We start from the raw sequence: 24,877 nt of genomic DNA on the forward strand, positions 1-24,877 counted from the left end.
CATACAATAAGTCTCTGTAACTCTCTCTGTTATGTATTTTGTTTTGTTAAAATCCATATATGTTATCTAACTTTAAATACTTAGCAACAAGGAAAAAGAATAACTTTCAGGATTTATTCAATGAATACCCTGAGTTCAATCTGTGTTGTTAATGGATGTTTTCTTCAGATGCAATCTTGATAAGTGTAATTCTTAATTGCTGCACTTTCAGAATCCATCTTTCACAGTGACCTTTGTCACAGGAATTCAAGTTTGCTCCTGTGCAGCGTGTTTCACTTTCATCTCACCAGCTTAATAGAAAATTCTTAATTGCTTTCTGTTGGTTGACATACATCACCACTCAAGCTAAAATTGTTTGTCTGAGATACAAAATTGGCCCTGCAGTTTGAGCACCACCAATCCTGCATTTCAAAGCTTTCACAATCTCCAGACTCCATTGCCCAATGACACTTTACTCTCTAAACACTACATCTTAAGACCTGAAAGAAATCCTTCAACCAAAACATAAACCAAAACCTGAGCATAATAGCTAGCCTAAAACACTACCATAACAGAGACAAATCATAAAGAGAGAGCCCTCTCTGACTACAGTTTGGCTAGAAGCTGTGATCCAAAGATTGGTTAGTGGTTACCCCGGCCGTATTCCCTTGGGAGTCATAGGGAACAACCTGGGCGATAACAGGAGGTTTTGGGCTCGAGTACCCGTTTTGAAGTAATAGTTCTCATTTGATCAATAACTATGTTTGAGGAATATGCCCACAAACTAAGTCGATTAAAAACCTCGCAGCTTTGGATCTATACAAATATGGAGAATATAGATAGGGGGAACCATTTCAAACTATCCAATATATATGTGCCAATGAACCATAGGCAAAAGATGGATTGTTGGCAATCCATTAAGGAAATGAAGGATGCAATCATATTTGAGGGTTGTGTCTTGACAAGCTACTTCAATCTAGTGTTAGGTTGATTCAGGTGGATGTTGGTGGCCACCCACCTATCCCATTTGGACCCCCACAACTATCTCTTTCAGTTTTTTCAGTTTCCTAAATTGTAGCAGAGTTTACTATTTTTAGCAGTTTTTCGGGTCCTGAACTTCCAGAGCCGTTTTGAGGCCCTAAACGACATTTTTTGGGAAATCTGGGGGCAACATGGGTCCATGAATTGATGTTGCCCTTCCCAAAGTGGTAGTGCTCGGAGAGATCTTTCTAATAAGCTATTGTATTTGTCAATCGGAGATCGTATGCCAAAGTTACGACCCTGGGAAATTGATGTACCAATTTACCCAAACAGGGCCCACAATTTGGCGTTTCATCTTATAGGGTTAGGTTTTGGGATGTTAAGGGTTTTCCATTGTTTTTCAACAATAAATAGGCCTTTGAGCCTCATTGTAACACAGTTCAGAGGCATGTAGCTGCCACATCTCTTCTCAGAGATAAGCTACCATCGCCCTAGCTGGTTTATTTCCATTTCTGGTTGTAAGCATATTTTAGTATTTTCCATTAATGAAATGAAGTATTATTTCTGCTACATTTTTGTGTATATGGTTATCTCTGTAATTTGTTGCGTTCCTATTTAAATCTGGATCAGTGGTATTAGAGCGGTCTGCTTTTTTTCTCTGTTTTACTTTGCATGTCACAACGAGGTCGAGATATAAGGAGTTAGGGCTTGAACTGGTCGAACCTTTGCAAGACCAGCCTCACAAATCCCGATGGCCTCCCATGGTGGATGAGAAGAAAGACGAGGGGGCAGGAGATCCTATCAAAATCTTTCTTGAAGAAGCCCTCAAGTGGCAAAGGAACGCGATGATGGATAGCTTTGCACAAATCCTTCAGCAGCTACCCAGAAGCGACGCATCGGCTTCCAACAGCTACTGTGGAAATGCCACACCATTTAAGGTACAAGTTAATTTTGAAATCCCCATCGTCGAGGGTCAAATAGATGCAAATGCCATAGATAAATGGTTAAATCTGCTAGAAGGATATTTTTTTGTTCATGAATTTTCAAGTCGAGAAAAGATTATTTTTGCTCTTCTCAAAGCAGCCCCCCACGTCAAGGACTGGTGGGAAACCTATTACGAGCAGAAGAATGAAAGCATAGGCTCACTATTTTTAGTCGCACCCACTTGGGATTCATTTTGAGATGCCATCATGGAGCAGTACTACCCTGTCAAAAGCTACGAGGACAAATACATCAGATGGACCACACTGCAACAGGGGCGAGACCAAGATGTGCCGGAGTTCATAAACATTTTTCATACCCTTCGCACACAGTTGGGTATCAAGGACTTTGAGCTGCATTTGGTACTCAAATATTGTGGCTACCTACATAGATACATCTAGGAAGAGATGGAGTTCCTTAACATCTCCTTGCTCAGCACGGCGTACCGATACGCTGTCAAAATTGAGCAAAAATTCAAACAGAAGAAGCGGGACTTTAGATCTGCAAATCCAAAGCCCAAAAGACAAAGCCAAGGTGGGGTGACCCAAGAAAACCCATCAAAGCCGCAAGAAAAGAACAACACCATGAAGCTGAAGAAGGACACAAGAAAGTGGTGTGAGTTCCACAAGAGTCCCACTCATAACACAAGTGAGCGTCGGACCAAGCAGTCGTTGGTGGTCAAGTTGAAGGCTTCTGAATCAGATGCATGTTTCAACTGTGAGCCAGAACCCGACAAGCGGAATGGCAAAGGGAAGCAGATCATTTTTGCAGAGCCCAGCGCTACTGTTGCCACCACCAAGATCCAGAAGAATGAACCCGAAGATCTAGAGGAGGGAGAAATTCTTTTCCACTTACAGATGTGGGTGAAGGGTTTGCTGCTGCAATTCATTGTCGACAGTGGTAGCCAAAAGAACCTTATTTCAGCAGAGATCATGAAGCGGTTGGGTCTACTGACTACAACACACCCGCAGCTGTACAGTATTGGGTGGTTTCACAAAGGATGAAATCTCAAAGTTCGCCAACTATGCCACCTTCCCTACAGCATCAAGCCCTTCACAGACGAGGTATTGTGTGATGTTACACCTCTGGATGTTTGTGATGTACTATTAGGCTAGCCATACTTGTGGAGGCGACATGCTGTGTATGAGTCAAGGCCTCGCGCTCTCATTATTTCTTTGCATAATTCATTATACAGGATATCGGAGGTAGCCCCACCTACCGCCACCTCTTTGATCACTGCCAAGAAAGGCAGAAAGCTCATCTCCTAGACTAGGAAATTCATTTTCTGTCTGGTTCGCTCCCAAAGTAAGGGGAAGATCATTGCTACATCCATGACCCCCGCAAGGGGTTCCTCCATGCAGCAGCAGCCGCAAAGGGATACAGTCATGACATAACACAGGAACAACTTCTCCTCACTCATAGGGGTACCACACAAGTTTCAGGTGGGTGATAAAGTTTGGTTACATCTGCAAAGAGAACGCCTTACCAGAACCCATTCGAAACTCAGACCACTCCGACATGGTCCTTACACCAGTACCAAGGCTACCAGAAACAATGCTTTGAAGCACAACATTCCTCCATTCCTTCGCTTGCACCGAGTGTTCAATGTGGACCATCATCGACCATGCTTCCCACCATTTCTGGACACATCAGAGATTGCAGAACAACTCCCCAGAGACCCAGCTCAGCAGAAGCTTCCTCATCTCATGGAGGAACTCAACGCAATGGGGACCATTGCTTCCTAAGGGGGGAGGAATGATCCAGGTGGATGTTGGTGGCTACTCACCTATCCCATTTGGACCCCCACAACTGTCTCTTTCAATTTTTTCATTTTCCTAAATTGTAGCACATTTTACTATTTTTAGTAGTTTTTCGGGTCCTGAACTTCCGGAGCTGTTTTGAGGCCCTAAATGACGTTTTTTGGGAAATCTGAGGGCAACATGGGTCCATGGACTGATGTTTCCCTTCCCAAAGTGGTAGTGCTCGGATATATCTTTCTAACGAGCTATTGTACACGTCAAACGGAGATCGTATGCCAAAGTTACGACCCCGGGAAATTGATGTACCAATTTACCCAAATGGGGCCCACAATTTGGTGTTTCATCTTCTAGGGTTAGGTTTTTGAATGTTAAGGGTGTTCCATTGTTTTTCAACAATAAATAGGCCTTCAAGCCTCATTGTAACACAGTTCAGAGGCATGTAGCTACCACATCTCTTCTCATAGATAAGCTACCATCGCCCTAGTTGGTTTATTTCCATTTCTGGTTGTAAGCATATTTTAGTGTTTTCCATTAATGAAATGAAGTATTATTTCCATTGAATTTTTGTGTATATGGTTATCTCTGTAATTTTTTGCATTCCTGTTTATATCCGGATCATAGGTGTAGATGTGGATAAAGGGGGCGAGTGAAGTTAGGGTCCATTTTCTAGAGACATTGGAAGATTTGATGCAAAAGTGGTATCCATGGATGTTAAACCCCAAAAAAAGAATACTTCTAGACAAATAAAAGGATAGGATTAGGGCATCTCGTAGCAAGATTAGACTGGTTCCCTGTAAACAAAGATTCGTTGTTGGAAAATCTAGGGATCACATAAAAAATGGCCCCATTTGGAGTAGTTTATCACAAAATCTGATATCTCTCTCCTGAAAACTCAGAACTATGGTCCCCTCATCAGGTTTAATCCTCTTTGGATGTAGAGTAAGGAAGAAAGGAGGTAATAAGAAAGGCCCGATGAACATAGATCCAAGGTTTTCCCTCTTAAAGTATTGTGTCAAGGGAAATAATACAATGATCCATCCACCAATAAAAGGGAGATTGTGCAATAACTAGCAGACCATTCTAGCTTTTGATTTGGGCTTACTGTTTTACTTCGCTCTTATGTGTCAAAATTTTGGAATATTCTAAATTTTACAATTGCTCATGTCACCAGCTATGCAATGTTAGTGGATTGGAAACAAACAATCCTAAATATCTAAAAAAGAATAAAGCAATAGGGGTTTTATTGGTTTAATTCAATGAGCGAGATCAAATTTAATCAAGTCTCTCATCTCAACATCCTATCTATTTCAAGGATTGGCTTAACCAACTTCTATTCGAGTAATGAATAAAATAATATAATTCTTCTGTAAATTCCTTGGTAAGAAGGAAAAATCAATATCAAGAAATGTTATCCCATGAATTGGACCACCATCGAGAAAATGGGGAGCCCAAAGGACTAGAAATAAAGGACTCACAAATATTGAATCATGTAGTGGGGGTTAAAAACCTTTGGTGATTGATATTAGATGGAAAAGTCAGGCGGAAATTGATTGCTCACATAAAATACCTCCTTTCAACTTTGTTGGCTTGAGAGGGCCTGACCCAGGTTCGGAGTTATTATCCAAACAAATCCCTACACTACTGGCCCTTTTGGCAATAGCTCGTGGAGTGCGGACTGACGTCTCACCCAAAGCAGTATGGGGGGGTGCTAGAACCAAGTTTCTGCACCCTTGAGATGTTTGAGGGGTTAGTTTAGTCCAACTGTGAATACCTTCGTGCAGGTTACTTCATGCACTGCCCTGACCTGCGAGGCCTTCGTGATCTATTATAATTGCCTTCACGCAGCCCTAACCAGGGGCTGAGCTGCTTTTGAGCTACTAAGGCAGCGATCTATGCTAATTCCCCAAGTTACACCATAGGTCTTACTTATCTTCTTATAACTGTTAGTTAACTTCGCGTAAACAAATACTTTGTCTCATATTATCTTAGTTAACATCATCATATAAGTTCACGCATATAAACAGTAAAATTGCAATTCATACCCAATATACTCAATGCATAAAATAGGAAAAGATACACAAAAATGATATGAAACTTCTCTTTATTACTTCTCCAAAGGTTACAGACTCGACTCGCCCTGCGCACTCAGCTGCAGGGGTCCGCACACTCAACTGCGGACTATTAGGCCTTTGTGCACTCAGCTGCAGAGCCTTATCCTACTCTATGACCCAAGACTCAACTCTACACTTAGATAAGACTCGATTCTTTTTCATCCATCCATCAATTGATTCTCCTCCTTTACAACTTAGAGCCTTACTGTAGATCTCTAAAGCCGACATTACATTTACAAAAATGAGGGTGGACAACCCTATGACTCATTTACAAGTTTGTACTCCGCACCCACAAAATGTAGAGCCTTTACATTGGATTTAGTCAAAATCTGGGCTTTAAGCCCCAAAACTTCCCTTGGGGGATCCTGCGCCCAACAAGCCCCCAACACAAACATCGTGACTCGCCCTCAAGTCACTCTGTCGGTGCGAAGATCTTTGCATGGAGACCTCCCAACTCTATCCAAACTACTGCAAGATCGACAACGCACTAAGCAGCTACCTGATGTACCTCCTACACGTGTTGTTTAGAGACCATAGTATCTGAATGACTTCCTTGCATCTGCTCCTGTGTTCCCTGCATCTGAACGAGCTTGGCTTCGATCGAGGCTGTAATGACGAAGGCCTCATCGATCCATGGTTGGACGTGCACCTTCAAAACCGCTTCCTTATGTCGCACCACGTCTACCTGCTCCTTAAGCGCTTTTGCCTATTGCATCCGTGCGAGCCTCTGTGTAACGGTCACCGTCTGCAGGGTCCCTTTTATATCATCATATATTTGTTGTGGCTCACGCACCTTTGTTTCCAAGCGTTGTATGTTCGGGTCCTCCTACAGAGTGGTGAGAACCTCAAATGACTCTTCCAAAATTTTGGTGCAGTCATTCATTGCACTGCTGATCTCCTCTTTTCCCATTGCGATGGCATTGGTGCACTGTTCCCTCACCTCTGGTGGAGTTAAAGGTTGCACCTTCAGCTGCAGCTCAGCTATCTGAAGGTTCAGCTCCAGCTGAACCTTAGTCATTTCTTCTCGTACCTCGTGCACCCCGGCTGCTAACCTCCGGATGCGCACCTCTGCTGGTGCCTCTGATGGGATGGCCAACTCAGGGACCATCTTGCAGACTTCTTCAACCACCTGCACAATTTATCGGTTTTGCACCACGAACTCATTTCACTGCAGTCTCAGTTGCTCCATGTTAATTCACTGCTCAGTGGCCCTCCCTAGCCCACAGTTCTGCAGTTACTCCTTCCTGTAGAACATAGAGCATCTCCTGAGGGAGTGCAGCCATGTTGATCCCCACTCCTTTTAGTGCACTGACCGTAGGCCTGTCAGCCTCATTTTCTGTAACTAGTTCCCCCTTCGGCAACACTATAGTATTGGTCATGTGGGCGCACAACATTTCCTCAGCTGTGGCCATTACTACTGCGAGGTTGGTCGACAGAGTACCATCCTGAGGAGTGCGCACCTGCAACTCATGTATCTGTGCCTGGAGGGCCCCCAATGCCATCTGATTTTCCTCCATGAACTGCTGGAGGGCCTCCGCAGTGACGTCACGCACCATCTCCCCTATGCCATGCAGATCCCCCTCAGTGAGGGTGATTAGGTCAAAAGAATTCTTGGAGGATTTTGACTTCTTCCATAGCCCCACCTGCTCTCTTGGGCACTGTCGCTTCAATTGTGTAGACGTTGTCTGTGGATCTGCGCCACCTTCCTTTGTCTTGTACTCTTCCTTAGTCGATGAAGACTTATGGCCCTCGTGCTCCTCCTCTACTACCTGTTGCTGTTCTGCGGCTACCTTCTACTATTCTGCTGCTACTCTCACAGCATCTCGCACCTCCTGCGCCTTTGCTACTGTTGCCTCTTTTCTTCTTTTCTTTTCCAACTGTGCCATCCATAGTTTCACCTCCTCCTTCTTCTTTTGTGTAGCCGACTTCTCTATTTCCAACGTGGAGATGGCTGTGTGCGCCACTCCGGTAGCCATGACTCAAGTACGATGAATATGACATCGTTCGTGGCCAAGTACAGGAGCTCATTCCACTTCTTTGCGGGGTCCTTGCATGCCCTGACATACACTTGATGGAAATATGCCTTGAACTCTGTGAAGCTTTGTAGACTATTATAGACAGTGTGCGATAACCACGACTTGCGTTAATCCCCATTCTGATGTTCATCTCCATGAACACCTAGAATATCTTACTGTTGCGGATCTTCTGTGTGTCTTTAGTGGCCCACAGCGAGGCGTACTTTGCTGCCTCCAAAAGATCCTACGTAATTGTGGGGAACTAGCTATCCTCAGGTAATTTCCAAGCCACCAACACTATGGACAGTAGAAGCCATACATAGTGGAATGCCTTCCCATGTTACTGTGCCTCGCGGCAATTCTCCAGGAACTCCTTGCACGAGTACTCAAACCAGTTAAACTAAACCCCTTCTGCACATTGCATGGCAAGTGCTATCACTGGCATGAGCACCTCATCCGCACGACAATTCTGCATAACCTTGCAAGCCAATATCTGGGTGGCAACTCTTACTACCTTATTGTTGATACTAGATATCGTGTACCCTCTCTTTTTTCTCTCTAGCTTGAAATTTTCCTTCATGGCCTCTGCGATGGCCAAGTCGTTGCTCTTACCCTCTGAAATATCTGTGGGGTCCTCCCCCTTACAAGGGAGTCAGGTTAATCTATGAATCAGGTGGTCCGTGATGGGGATGGGCTCCTCCAGCCACAAGCACCCATCATGCACTAGGCAAAGCAGCTGCCTGATGACAAAAATAGGTAATGGTAATGCGGCACCTAGAGTAGGTTTAACAACCCTTCTTTCTCTACTCCGCGCAATCACTTGTGCGGCTCCAACCCTATGACTCATGCCGCAGTTTTTTTCTTCGACCTCATGAGCTGTGAGGTTTACAAGTGTGGAAATTTCTCATGGTTCGCAAGATCCCAGTCTTCTAACTTTAGACCCTCCACCTGTCCCAAGTGCGCTCCTTCAAAAATGATATCTTCAGGTAGTAGCGGAGTCTGCAGAGAGCTCTTGCTCTTATCTAGGTCCTTAGGTACCCTTGTTTTCCCTTTTCGCGGAGGAACATATGCTGATAGCCTGGTTAGAGGGTCCGCACCTTGGGTTTCTTCCTTCTCCTCATCGGTTTTCACATTAATAGCTTTCCCCTTTTCTTCCATGGTCAGTTTGGTTTGCAGTGGGTTTCTAGGGGACACACGCACCAGAACCATGGGCTGCTTATCTTTCCTCGGTCTCGGCGTGCGTGGTGATTTAGGGATTTCCATGACTATCCCAGTGCTCTTAGGGGCATCTCCTATTGTCATGGCCTATGAGGCCTCTTCAGCAGTCATCTCGCCGATATCCATGGTGTTAGAGTTAGTATTTTCATACTGCCATTAGTGATCAAAATTGCTCTTTTCATATTCATTTTAGGTGTCCCACATAGAATTTTTTTATCATTCCACTAGGTCATGCAAAAAAATTAGTCACTGATGGTAGTCCTAGTCCAAAAACATCACTCTTCCCTAAATATGATTACTTGTTAGCATAGTTTCATATCTCGTTGACTGTACATCATCCATAAAGTTATTTTTATCCTGCCATTTGTATCAGTTATGAGGTCATTATGTCATCTTGAATTTCAGTCCTTCAAGGCCTCATTAGGTCTTTTAGGGGTTTTCAAGGTTTCATTAGGACATTAGGGTTACCAAGGTTCCATTCCATTGCATAAGACCAGCACGTAAAGGGTGATCAAATAACATCCCTTCACCATGTGAAGATTATTTGTAAAGAGAAATGCTTATTTCATTATGTAATTTTATGTGTTTCAAATGTAATAATTTCACCATCCCAAGTTGTTTACTCAATGTTCCAAAGATGCCAGACCATCAAAAGATTAATTTGTCAAAGGAAATAGTCAAGTGAAAGGGTAAAGTTTCAAGGGGTTAAGTGCATGCCAAAGGGAGTTGTCTTTTCCCAAGGGTGTCTAAATCATCATTTTCCACAAGCACTAAACCCTAATTTCCTCACCCATTTAGCTAGGGTTGGCTATGGAATCAGAGACATATGAGTATATGAGGTATAAGGAAGTTCATTTCAGCAAGTATGAGGCCACTCCAACTCATACACATCATGTCTCCATCATTTTTCAATAAGTCATTCCAAGGGAAAAATCATTTTCCACACATAGGGCCGATTTTTCTTGAAACTATGTTTTAGACTAAACAGGGATGAATTTGGCAAAAGTGAGAGAGGTTCTTGTCCATAATAGGCCAATGATGAAAATCCTCCTTCACATTTTACACAGGTTTCATGGTTTTAGAGAAATCTCAAAAATACATTAGCTACAAGAGAGTTGTCGCACTTTTGCAGTGACTTTGGGAAAATAATTTTTTCTTCTAGTTGGATTGTCCAAATGACTTACTTGATGAGTCAACTGATAGCTCAAGAGAAATATCTTTCCAATGAGCTATCAAGATATCAATTTTGAGTTGAGGAAGACCTCAAAAAGTTTCCTCCAAGGGAACTCTTCATTTTTTCACCCTCATTCTGCACTTTTTGACAAGTCTTGGGAGAATTGACTATTCAGGGGCTATAATTGATCATTTATAGTTCTTTATATGTCCATTGTGTAGCCAAGAGAGATTCCTTTCCAACGAGCTATCATCAGATCAATTTGGACACTGAGAAAGCCTCCAAAAGTGGCCTGCAAAATGCGGTGTGCATAGAGCAGGGAGCACTACGCATAGAGCAGGGTGCGCTGCGCATAGAGGATGGAGCGCTGCGAATACAGACAGAGCCCTACAGATAGAGCCTATTTTCCAATGAAGTTTTGCATGGCACTGCACATACAACTTGAGTTCTACGCACCTGTACAAGGCGCTATGCATAGGGCCAAAAAACACCAAGACCACCCTATCAAACATCTAAATTGATCTTTTGCTACCTAGAACCTCTAAGCAAGTAGGTACACTCCTTGAACCATCCTCCCAACACTCATTTCACGATTTTGAAGTTTTTTTCTATTTGAATTTTCAAACCCTAGGTTTTTTTAAAAACCCTCCTTACACCCATCCCCTATACCCTAATCCCCCCCAAATAAAATCCTTACACCTATTCCCTATACCCTAATCCCAAAAACAAAATCCTTAAACCCCTATTTACTAAACAGTCCCTACCAAAAAATATCCTCCTTCTCACTCTCACATCATATATATCTCATCCTACATCACACAAACTCCTCTCCCCTTCCCCTATCCCTATTCACCATAACTGACTTCTTGATTACCTTCTCTAGGTTTCAAAGATACAAAATTCAAACGACATTGATAAAGAGGATAGAGATTTTGAGGAGGATGAAAACAGTGGTAGTGAAAGCATGGGAGATTGATCTGAAATGGGGCACTAAAGGCTTCTTTTCATGCTTACAAGAACCTCTCCCACTCCAAAGCTTATATATTCCCAAGATCTATGCTTATGCTTGATAATTTGCGGAATTAAAAGAACTTGAAATAGGTGTATGCTTGTGTTTGTTTTTAGACTGTTCAAGTGCTTATGTACATTTGCTTATGCTGATGTAAAACACATATAACAGTAAATAAAGCAGCAAATCAGCAAACACATAAGACAATAATATAATTAGGATTTCACCCAAACCTCTTGGGCTACGTCTCCATGAGCTCTAGTAAACTCAACTAGACTCTTTTGGATTATGGTAATCTTTCTTTTACAAGTTCCAAACTCAACTCCATTGGTTTACAACTGAACCTATGGGTTTAGAATACCATATTATCCCTGGTTTTCCATACTCTGTAGACATATCTAGGCTTCTCTGGACTAGACTCCTTTAATCAGCACTCTGAGCTATCTTGAGCTCTAGCTTGCACCAACTCCCTCAGAATTCTTTTACTGTCTCTGGAATTCCTTCTTCTGTCTTCAGCACATTTTAGACATCAACAATAGCTTGATCATTTGATCTCTTTTCTATTTTGCAGCTTCATTACCTCTATGGCTCTTAGAAGTCTTCCTTGAGCTCTCTGGCTCTGCGGCTCTGGCTCTCTTAGCTAACTGGCTCTGGCTCTCATCTCTTTGGCTCATCTGGCTCTAGCTCTCTTAGATATCTGGCTCTGTCCATCTGGCTCTGCCTCTAACCTCTGGTGGCTCTGCCTCTACTCGACCCTCTAGCTCTAAAGCTCTTGACTCTTGCAGTGAGCTCCCTGAAGGGAAAACTTCTCAATGGAGACTTCTGAAGGGAGATTCCTAAAGGGAGACTTGCTTCTTTGCTTAGATATCTGGTATTTTAAGGAATCCTCTGACTCTGTGGCTTCCACAGCAGTTCCTCTGTCCCATCGATCATGAGGAATCATTCTTTTTCCCAACTCTGCCTCTTCGCGCTTCAAAATGCATCCCTGTTACAGAAATGCCTGTTGATAGCGTGGCACAAGTGTGATGGTTGTTTCCAATGGAAAATGAATTGGCAGGCACAGGTAACCCGGTCGTTTTGCCTTCCTATGCAGAAATCCCGAATTAGGCATATAACGGAAATACACAGGTGAAACTGACGAAAAACACGTCATGGGGAATAGCCAGAACTCAAATAATATAGAATCGCCCCTATAAACCTATCGGGTGAGTCATCCTATCGCATTTGCAAGTCGCATGGAAAAATGGCCAAAAACATCAATACACGGGAAATACATAGAAAATCTGTAATTCTAAATTTCAAATTATATTCAATCGTGTTTATAAACCCATCGGGTCCGTGCTTTGATCACAAATCGCAATCGCTGCAGGCGTGTGTCAACGACCCTTTATGTGGTTGCGATCACCGATCGCCAATTGTCGATATCGACGCATCACATATCGCAATCGCAACGACCCAATGGACTGTGCCACCGATATATATCATCGATCCGTTATATATCGCCGATGCCGATCACCGACTCCTCTTTATCACAATCGCAAGTTGCAATGCCACGGGTCATGGTCCTCAACCTCCTCCGATCGCTGATCAGCGATCATATCCTGACTGTTGATCTATGCACCCGATCCAATGGTCCACATGCAATCGTTGATCGCTTATCGCAACACCTTTATGCCTCGACTAAGTCTTCCCCTTTGGATAATTGCGATGCAATATACCCATTGCTCCACTATAATACATATTTGCGATCCGATGAAAGGTTTCCAATGCGATAATCTTTAAGAGATGCATATTCTCTGTTAAGTCCCACTTAACAAGAAAATGCCTCCTTTTCAAAGGACAATGGGCAATTTTCTTTCTACATTATCTCCTTCATCCGAAGTCCATTTTAGCCCATTCAAATTGCGTTAGATTCAGAATGAAGAGATCTACGTAATGAGACTATTTCCAAGAGCATCCTTTGACTTTCAATTTCCTCTGTGAGGAATATTTTTAGACTTAGAAGTCTATGTTAGATCCATTTTGGATCACGCCTTCCCACTAAAATGCTTTTGGACTCCAAAAGACTCATATACTAATCTGAACAGTAAATGAGAGTACCTCTGTTGGGTGTGGAGCATGATTATTTAGAGGTCTTCTTTTCAGCCAGATGTATACCCCAGGAAGATTGTACACCCCTCCACGGAGGTTTGGGGGGGCCGATCCCCCCCGGCTGGGGGGTCCGGGGGCTAGTGGTCCCTCAGCGGGGGTTTCAGGGGTAGTGCCCCCGAAGCCAAAAACAGATGTAAAATTGCCTTGTAAAAGTATAGTAATTTCTAGTCAATCTGGGTTGTTCACTAGGTGAATGATCTGACGGTAGAACTTATGTTTAGTTTAGGGTTTTTTGCCCTAGAAGGCAACCCCTCTCTTTGTATGAGGGAATTATATTGAGGCTGTGTAATATATGTGTATTCTCTGAGCGAGAAATAGAGAGGTGAGTCTGTGAGAGAAAACAAAGGATATTACAGTGGATCTGTTGTAGGTTGTGTCTCTTCATTTTGTTGGATAATAGAAAGGAAGGACTGGCTGTTCGGGCTGGACGTAGCCCAAACTAGGTGAACCATGTATATCTGTGTCTCTCTAGTTTTATGCGTTTTCTGTGTTTATATTTATGCAATATTCTATGTGTTCCATTGCTCTATAATATATAATTTTCTAACAACCTCACCCTCTTCTTTTAGCCTCCATACACTTGCCTTGCATAGTGCCTCTGAGCCAAAGCCTTTGCACGCTCCCTTCCTAGATGTGCTTGTCCTCTTGGGAAGAACTGTCTTCCTCCTTGACTTCCTACAGAACTGCTACTGAGAAGGTCACAAAAGGTAGTTTGAACTTCTTTGCCTTGATCATTGATCCAAGGTGGCTCAAACCAATGTGAAGTTACATCTGCTTCACAAAATTTTCATTTGTACCTGTTTGACATACTGTCAACAACAACTAGATGGCCTAAACTCCTGCTTCAACAAAAGAAACAAATTTCACATCTTGTGAACACCTCCATGTCTTTACATCTACATACAAATGATTGACTAGATAACAAGCCAACAAAACATGCCTTTAAAACAATTGACCCTTCAAATAAAGCATGTAGAAAAAGAACTTTAGGATTCTTTTTCAAAGATGAAACACTTCATCATTATCTCCATTTTGGAGACCAAATCAACTTTTTCCAAGTCAACATTAACATTACATGCATATTTACAACAAAGTAATCAACCCTTCAAGTTAATCACACATACATGTTCAAATAAAAGGAAATCATCAACATCCCCGTCTTCATGCATATCATGCTTATGCATGCATTTCATCTTTCAACTTTCACTTAAGCACATTGTAATTTCGAAGCTGAAATGAATATAATGTTGTAGCAATAAAGTGAGTCTCCTACTCAACTTTTGCATTCACCTTCTTGGTAAAAACCTACAACTTGCATTCTACTAACAAAGAAATGAATTCTATTGATTTGATGCATTTTCAAAAGACATGCAACCTTAATTGGTTAAGAAATCTAACCATTTCTTACCAATCCATTTCAAAGGTCCTTCCTTTGTCTACACATTAGCATCAACATGTGAATCATCTTGAAACACATCATTTATGGAAACTTCCTTTCCATTCCTGCCATTTTCTCTTTCCACCTTCTTCAAGTTTTGTGGAAGCATTTTTGGATTCAGAGTCCAACATTTTGCAGCAATATGTCCTTGCCTATGGCAATAAGTGCAACACATGTGCATCTTATTGATAGCATGATTTGCCTTTTCCAATGGACCTTTGGCTTCTTTCTTCTTTTCCTTCCAAAGTTTCCTTCATGTGGCCATTCTCTTCCAACATCTAGAAACAATATGGTTACCCAAACCACAAAAGGAACAAGCAATTCTTTTCCCATGCTTATATGGAAATTTATCATGCTTAACACAATCAAAAGGAATATGATTAGAACCAGATTTATACCTTTCTTTTTCACCTTTATTGCCTTCATGAGGAGGTGAATTGAATGAAGAAGTAGCTCCCTTTGGAACACCATCAATCTCTTCAAGGCTGTCAGAGTTTCCACAACACTCTGGTTCAAGTGCATGCTTATGAACACCTACACCCTACAAATGATGTTTCAAGCTATTGCATTCTCCATGAATATACTATTTACACTCTTGAGGTAGAAGACCTAAAATGAAACTCCTTCTTGGAACTGTTTCAATTATCTTCATGGCAGATTTGGAACTTTCTCCATAAGACTGTCCATAGCCAAGACCCAAATACTTAGGCCTTTCCTCAACCATTATTGCCTCAACAATACCTTGTGCATGTTTTCCCAAGCCTTTTCCTTCATAGCCCATATTGGACATTAACTTGCAACCTATGCCTCTGGTATGTTTTTCAAAAGAACCAACATAAACATTCTTAGAGGAAATTGAAGACAAACTAGAATTTTTTACCTATTCTTCAAGTTGATACTTGACTAAGGCTTTTTTAGCAACAAAGAGTTGTGTCTCCAACTCATGCATCCTTTCCAGGTTCACATTTGCAATATGAAGTTGTCTCTCCATTTCCTGCAATTTGTCAGAAAGCAACTGTTGCTCTTCCTTCATGGAATTCAACTGCTCTCGAAGTCTAACACTCATTTCTCTCACCATATCCATCATGATGAACAAGTCTTGCTTCATGTCCATATCACAGAATCTTGTGATGAAGGAAGAATTTGTAGACTTACTTGTAGAAGTTGTCATTATGAAAATGAACAAAAGAACTTCAAACAAGAATAACAAGAGCTTATTCAAGCAACCTTTTGCAACAAACCTCTTGTGCTTCAAGGATTGCCTTGAGGTCCTTTGGGATAAGAAGAATGCCTCTAGCCCTTCTTCCTTCTTGTCATCTCCTTGACTTAGCTAACAACATCTTTCCTTTCACCTTTGCAAACTCAAACAACAGTCAGTTTACAAACAATCAAACACCTTTCAAGTCAAGCAAGTGAATAGATTGCCTTGTCAATCAAGCATCCTGATCTGATATCACCTACACCATGATACTACCTGCTCTGGTATAGCTTAACTCTGGTATCACCTTCTTTGAAGGTGGGGTTAATTATCCTAGAGCTTTGATACCACCTGATCTAAAATGGGGCACTAAAGGCTTCTTTTCATGCTTACAAGAACCTCTCCCACTCCAAAGCTTATATATTCCCAAGATCTATGCTTATGATTGATAATTTGCAGAATTGAAAGAACTTGAAATAGGTGTATGTTTGTGTTTGTTTTTAGACTTTTCAAGTGTTTATGTACATTTGCTTATGCTGATGTAAAACACACATAACAGTAAATAAAGCAGCAAATCAGCAAACACATAAGACAACAATATAATTAGGAGTTCACCCAAACCTCTTGGGCTACGTCTCTGTGAGCTCTAGTCAACTCAACTAGGCTCTCTGGGATTATGGTAATCTTTCTTTTACAAGTTCCACACTCAACTCCATTGGTTTACAACTGAACCTATGGGTTTAGAATACCATCTTATCCCTGGTTGTCCATACTCTATAGACAGATCTAGGCTTCTCTAAACCAGACTCTTTCAATCAGCGCTCTGAGCTATCTTGAGCTCTAGCTTGCACCAACTCCCTCAGAATTATTTTACTGTCTCTCGAATTCCTTCTTCTATCTCTGAGCTATCTTGAGCTCTAGCTTGCACCAACTCCCTCAGAATTCTTTTATTATCTCTCGAATTCCTTCTTCTATCTTCGGCACATTTTGGACATCAACAATAGCTTAATCATTTGATCTCTTTGCTATTTTGTAGCTTCATTACCTCCATGGCTCCTAGAAGCCTGCTTTGAGCTCTCTAGCTCTGTGGCTCTGGCTCTCTTAGCTAACTGGCTCTGGCTCTCAAATCTCTGGCTCATCTGGCTCTAGCTCTTAGCTCTCTAGCTCATCTAGCTCTGGCTCTCTTAGCTATCTAGCTTTGTTCATCTAGCTCTGCCTCCAACATCTGGTGGCTTTGCTACTGCTCAGCCCTCTAGCTCTGAAGCTCTCAGGCTTTCTGGCTCTCGGCTCTTACAGTGAGCTCCCTGAAGGGAAAACTTCTCAAGGGAGACTTCTGAAGGGAGATTCCTGAAGGGAGACTTGCTTCTTTGCTTGGATCTCTAGTATTTTGAGGAATCCTCTGACTCTATGACTTCCATAGCCATTCCTATGTCCCTTCAATCATGAGGAATCATTCTTTTTCCCGACTCTGCCTTTTCGTGCTTCAAAATGCATCCCTGTTACAGAAACGTCCGCTAATATCGTGGAACAAGTGTGATGGTTGTTTCCAATGGACAATGAACCAGTGGGCATGGGTAACCCAATCGTTTTTTCTTCCTGTGCAGAAATCCCAAATTAGGCATATAACGGAAATACACAAGTGAAACTGACGAAAAACACATTATGGAATGTTTAGCCAGAACTCAAATAATATAGAATTTCCCCTATAAACCTATCAAGTGCGTCATCCTATCACATTTTCAAGTCGCATGGTGAAATGTCAAAAAACATCAATACACAGGAAATACATAGAAAATCCGTAATTTCGGATTTCAAATTATATTCAATCATGTTTATAAACCCATCGGGTTCGTGCTTTGATCGCAAATCGCAATCACTACAGGTGTGTGTCAACAACCCTTTATGTGGTTGCGATTTCCAATCGCCGATCGTCGATCGCTGATATCGGTGCATCACATATCGCAATCGCAACAGCCCAATGGACTGTGCTGACCAATATATATATCATCGATCCGATATATATTGCCGATGCCGATCGCCGACCTTGATTTATCGCAATCGCAAGTTATAATGCCAAGGGTCATGGTCCTCAACCTCTTTCGATTGCCGATCAACGATCATATCCTAATCGTTGATCTGCACACCTGATCCAATGGTCCACGTGTAATTGTTGATTGCTTATCACAAAACCTTTATGCCTTGACTAAGTCTTCCCCTTTGGATAATTGCGATGCAATATATCTGTTGCTCCGCTATAATACATATTTATGATTTGATGAAAGGTTTCCAATGCGATAATATTTAAGAGATGCATATTCTCCATTAAGTCCCATTTAACAAGAAAATGCCTCCTTTTCAAAGGATAATGGGCAATTTTCTTTTTACATTATCTCCTTCATCTGAAGTCCGTTTTAGCCCATTCAAATTGAGTTAGATTCAAAATGAAGAGATTTATGCAATGAGACTATTTCCAAGAGCATCCTTTGACTTTCATTTTTCTTTGTGAGGAAGATTTTTAGACTTAGAAGTCTATGTTAGATCCATTTTGGATCATAGATGAACCTCATCATCAGAGAAAACCACATAAGGGAGGTATAATTATCAGAGAGGGGCTAGAAAGTTGTTTGCAGTGGATAGGCAAGTGTTTACTCCACCTGATGTGGAAGGGACCTTGCCTTCTTCACCAACTCATAGGCAAATTCTTGCTCCACAAACTGTGGAAGGGGCTTTGCATTCTTCATCAACACAACAGGTAAAACAGGTGCAGAAGGTGCAAAATGGGAAGCAAAAGATGCTGGAGGAAAGCATTAATAATGAAGAGGAAAGGGAATTTGATTTGATGGAACATGATGTACCAAAACAACCACACATTCATCATGGCATTGATATAGTCGACTTAGAGGCTCAATATGAGGTGACAAATGAAAATATAATCATAAAGGAAACAAATCCAAGAACTGATGGACAAATTGGTGAGAGATAAGTATGTCATTTCATACCTTGAGCAAGAGAACAAGCAACTAAGTGACAAACAGGTCCTCATGGAGCTAGAACTTCTCAAGGCAGAGAGGCAAGATGACAAAGGCAAATTAGTAATCCAAGAGGAAAAGACCCCAGCCACCTTGACTACAGAACAGAGGCTTGAAAGGGAGATTGAGGAGGATAGAGAAACATGGCTTGACATGGTCAATTTCATTTGGAGAAGTTGCTACAAAGGGCCAACAGGGACAATCAAATCATTAGGCACATGGCTTGCCATTACAGGACCCGGAACAAGATTTGTAACATAAGAGTCAAGTAAATGAAGACAAGACTAAAACAAGCACTTAAAGGAAAAAAGGAGGGTGATAGGCTTAGGTTTCTTGCTAAAGCTTCCTTAACTAATCCAGACACTTGATGGTGGTGTTCTCACCAAATTTTGAATAAGTTTTGAGAATTTTTTCCTTTTTGAAGAATTTTGCAACTTTTTACTCAGAAAATTTGGCAGTGGCGCTGCGCTTTTCCTAGGGGCATCCAAACAGGAAATGGTTAGCATTTTTGGATTCACAATGATGAGTACATGCACCCTGTGCATTTTCTAAGATTTTGGAGTAAAAATGGTCAACCAAAAGGTCAAAAAACACCCAAAAAATGACATTTTTGCCCATGGTGCTATGCAAACAAGAAGTCTTGGGACAATCCGTTTTTGAGGGGTCAAATCAACTCCAAATGGGAAACTAAAGGAAAATTTGGAAAGTAGATAGAACAAGCTTTCCAATGAGCTATCATGAGCTCACTTTTGACACCGGGAACACCTCCAAAATGGCCTTGCAAAAAGTGTTGCGCATAGAGCTTAAGCACTGTGCATAAGACAATTTTGTGCTGAATTTTCACTTCACAGTGCCATGACTGTAACTTTGGGTTTTCTCTCATAGATGATGTTTTACTGATGTAAATGGTGACTAGGCATGTAAATAGGATGGATAGTAGTTACTGGAGGGTAGATTCATTAGATCAAAAGTTATCTTGAGGACAAATGAATCAATTTCCTCCCTTTTAGAGGCAAGTTGTTAGGTTGCCTAGATTCCAGTTTCTTGTTCAGTTTTTGATGGATTAGTTCTTCATCTTAGGAATTCGACCCCTAAGGATGGGAGGAGCTTGAATCAATGTCTATATCCTCCTTTTCATTCTCATTGTAAAGGGTTGGACTCAGCTGGGTGCTTATGCTTTGAGTAGACATCATTTTGTATCAGTTTTAGCAAGAGATTAATGAAAAATTGGAGCTATTTCTTTGGGATCCATGTGGTATGATGTTCAGTTCAGTTTTCTCTATTGTGATCATATGTTAAAATGTTTTTTGTACTTCATCAATCATTTCATTTCTTTTAAGTGGATTTTTTCAAGTTGATAGGCAGAACCCATATTATTTATGCTTTGTTTTGGGAAAATATTTAGAGTCTATGTTTTCTTCAGTTAGGAAGGATCCAGGTTCCTCACATACTCTTTCTAGCTTCTCACCTATCTTGAATCACCTCACCCATCAAAACCTAGAGTGATAAACCTTGTGCCTACCTTGCCCCATCGAACACCCTGCAATTTTGACCTAACTTCCTTGCCCTAACTGTTTGGCTCCTCCTGATGCAGTAAAACTCTTCAAAATAAAAATCAAACCTTATGCTACTATACCTAGCCTAATATCATTTTCTTGATCCACTCATCTTGGCTAATATCATTATGGAGAGAGCCCTCTCTTGGCCTAGTAGGGCTAGCTACTTGGCTAAGCGTGGTTTTTGGTTACCCTGGCATTGAATTCTTTCAGCATGAGGTTCAATCCAGATGCTAACATAGTGGCGACCATACTAGGGAATGAGTGAAAGGTTTTTTATTCCCTGGGAAATATCATCAAAGTTCAGATCTAGATGTCATTGTTGATGGTGGAAAATGATCAGACATAGGAATGCTGAAATCATTCACCTAGTCACTCCAAATCAATTTCGAGATCATATCCAAAGACTCCACTGGAGGATGAACCCAACCAACAGAAACATGAAAGAAAAATATGGAAAGATCAGGTATTCAAGTTAGAATTTCATCCAAGACATTATGTTCTTTGTCATCAATTATTTTTTCTCTCTTCCTCAGAATGTCAAAAATGTTTTACAAAGTATACTATATTTGAGAAAATATCCTAGACCTGCATCTAATTCCTTCCCTTTAAATATTGTGAAAACAAATTCTTCGTACGCCTTTGATCTTGATCAAGACCCTTATTCTGAATATTATGATGACCATCTTCAAACTGATGAGCCTAAAGAGACCAAGGCTAATTCTACAACTTTTGTACATACTCCTACACCTTGTAAAATTCCAGATTGATACAAACCACTCATCTTACCTCCTATACTCCATGCTTTCCCTGAAAATCATTACCTATACCTGCCGAGGTTTGATGGTGAATATGACAATATCACTACTGAGAGACATATGCAAAATTTTGAGACTTTCGTCAACCTTTTTGAAGTCGACGAAGAGGATGTCAATATCAGGCTATTCGCTCTTTCTTTGCAAGGAAAAGTCAAGAGTTGGTTCAAAAACTTACCTGATGTGAGCATCTCTGATCCAGGTGGATATTGGTGGCCACCTGCCAAGTCCACTTGGACCCCCACCATTGTTTCTTTCAGCTTTTCAGTTTCCTTAATTGTAGCAAAATTGACTATTTTTAGCAGTTTTTTGGGTCCTGAACTTCCAGAGCCGTTTTAAAGCCCTAAATGATTTTTTTGGGAAAACTAGGAGCAACCATGTTCTCTTCCCAAAGTTTTATTTCTCAGATAGATCTTTCTAACAAGATATTGTGTGCGTCAAACGGAGATTGTATGCCAAAGTTACGACCCCAGGAAGTTGATGTACCAATTTACCCAAATGGGGCCCACAGTTTGGCGTTTCATCTTATAGGGTTAGGTTTTTGGATGTTTAGGGTTTTCCATTGCTTCTCAATAATAAATAGGCCTTCAAGCCTCATTGTAATAGAGTTCAGAGGCATGTAGCCGCCACATCTCTTCTCAAAGATAAGCTACCATCGCCCTAGATGGTTTATTTCCATTTCTGTTTGTAAGCATATTTCAGTATTTTACATTAATGAAATAAAGTATTATTTCTGTTGCATCTTTGTGTATATGGTTATCTCTGTATTTTGTTTCATTCCTGCTTAAATCCGAATCAGTGGTATCAGAGCGGTTAGCTTCTTTCTCTGTTTTTCTTTGCATGTCCCCAATGAGGTCGGGATATAAGGAGTTAGGGCTTGAACTGGTCGAACCTTTGCAAGACTAGCCTCACAAATCTCGACGGCCTCCCATGGCGGATGAAAATAAAGATGAGGGGGTAGGAGATCCTATCAAAATCTTGCTTGAAGAAGCCCTCAAGTGGAAAAAGAGTGCGATGATGGACAACTTTGCCCAGATCCTTCAGTGGCTACCCAAGGGCGATGCATCGGCTTCCAACAACTACTCTGGAAACACCACACTATTTAAGGTACAAGTTAATTTTGAAATCCCCATCTTCAAGGGTTAGATAAACGTAGATGCCATCGATAGATGGTTAAATCTGCTAGAGGGTTATTTTTCTGTTCATGATTTTTCCAGTCAGGAAAAGATTATTTTCACTCTTCTCAAAGCAGCCCCCCACATCAAGGACTGGTGGGAAACCTACTGCGAGCATAAGGATGAAAGTACATGATCACTATTTTTGGCCACACCCACTTGGAGTTCAATCCGGGATGCCACCAAGGAGTAGTACTACCCTGTCGGAAGCTATGAGGATCAATACATAAAGTGTACCACACTGCGGCAGGGAAGGGACCAAGACGTGTCGGAGTTCACTAATATTTTCCATACCCTTCACACAAAGTTGGGTATCAAGGATTTGGAGCAGCATTTGGTACTCGAATACTGCGGCTGCCTGCACAAGTACATCCAGGAAGAAATAGAATTCCTGAACATCTCCTCACTCGACACTGCATACCGATATGTCGTCAAGGTCGAGCAAAAGTTTAAACAGAAGAAGCGAGACTTTGGATTTGCGAATCCGAAGCAAGGGAAAGGTGCCCCCAAACCACAAAACAAAGGACAAATCCAAGGCAGGGCAGCCCAAGACAACCCGCCAAAGCTGCAAGCAAAGAACAGTGTCACGAAGCTGAAAAAGGACACGGGAAAGTGGTGTGAGTTCCATAAGAGATCCACTCACAACACAAGTGAGTGTCGGGCCAAGCAGTCACTAGTGGCTGAGCTAAAGGTTTCAGAATCAGATGCAGGTTCTGACTCTGAGTCAGAAACCGACAAGGGGAATGACAAAGGGAAGCCGATTATCGATGCGGAGCCCAACGCCACCATTGCCACCACGAAGATCCAGAAGGGGGAACCCGAAGATCCAGAATTGGAGGAGCGTCTCTTCCACTCCCAGATGTGGGTAAAGGGCTCCTTGCTACAGTTCATTATCGATAGCGGGAGCCAAAAGAACCTCATTTCGGTAGAGGTCATGAAGCGGCTGGACTTGCCGACCATAGCACATCCACAACCATACACCATCAGGTGGCTCCACCAAGGATGGGATCTTCATGTGAGCCAACAGTGTCGCCTTCCATACAACATCAAGCCCTTCACGGATGAGGTATTGTGTGACATTGCTCCCCTTAAAGTTTGTGATGTATTACTAGGACAACCATACTTGTGGAAGTGACATGCTGTGTATGAATCAAGGCCCTGTGTTGTTATTGTTACTTTGGGAACTAAGTTGTACAGGATACCAAAGGTAGCACCGTCTACCACCATCTCTTTGATTACTACAAAACAATGCAGTAAGCTCATTTCTAAAACCGGGAAATTTGTTTTCCTGATGATACGCCCTCAAGGAAAGAAGAAGACGGTGGCCACGACCTGCAGACAGGGCCCCTTTGCACAACAACTACAGATAGACAAGGTCATGGAGGAGTACGAGGACATCTTCACCTCCCCTGCAGGGGTTCCTCTGCACTGTTAGGTCAAGCACTCCATCGATCTGACCCCAAGTGCGTCGCTGCCCAATGGACCAATCTATTGGTGCTCCGTTCTGGAGAATGATGAAATCAAGAGGCAAATTTAGGAGCTACTATAGAAGGGTCACATCCGTCCAAGTTCATCCCCATGTGGGAGCCCGATCATGTTGGTACAGAAGAAGGATGGGACTTGGAGGCTCTGTATTGACTATCGGGTGCTAAACAAGATCACTGTCTGTAATAGGTACCTGATCCCACGGATTGATGACCTCTTGGACCAACTGAAGGGGGAAAAATATTTCAGCAAGATTGATTTGAAGTCAGGATATCACCAGGTACCAATCGAACCCTCCAATGTATAGAAGACTGCCTTCAAAGCCAAGGAGGGTGTGTTCGAATGGTTGGTGATGCCTTTCTAATTGAAGAATGCTCCTGCAACCTTCATGAGGCTAATGGATGACATCTTGTGGCCATTCACCAACTCATTTGTAGTGGTATACTTGGATGACATCCCGATCTTCAGCCAGAGTTGGGAAGAGCACCTCCACCACATCCGACAGGTTCTTCAAACACTACTGCAACACAAGTTATGTGCCAATTTGGAGAAATGCACTTTTGGCATGACCCAGGTTTAGTATCTGGGATACATTATTGATGAACAGGGGGTTCATGTGGATCCATCCAAGATCCAAGTCATTCGAGATTTCCCATCTCCAACCACTCTGACAGAGCTTCACAGCTTTCTAGGTCTTGCCAACTTCTACCGCAAGTTCGTGTTGGGTTTTTCTCATATCACTTGGACCTTGAGTCAAGTCACCAAGGGAGGAGAAAAAGAAAAATTATTTTGGCCTGAATCT

Source organism: Pinus tabuliformis, chromosome 2_2 (assembly GCF_031772625.1).
Source record: "Pinus tabuliformis cultivar Carrire ecotype Pingquan chromosome 2_2, CPIR1, whole genome shotgun sequence".
In the NCBI taxonomy this organism is placed as follows: domain Eukaryota; kingdom Viridiplantae; phylum Streptophyta; class Pinopsida; order Pinales; family Pinaceae; genus Pinus; species Pinus tabuliformis.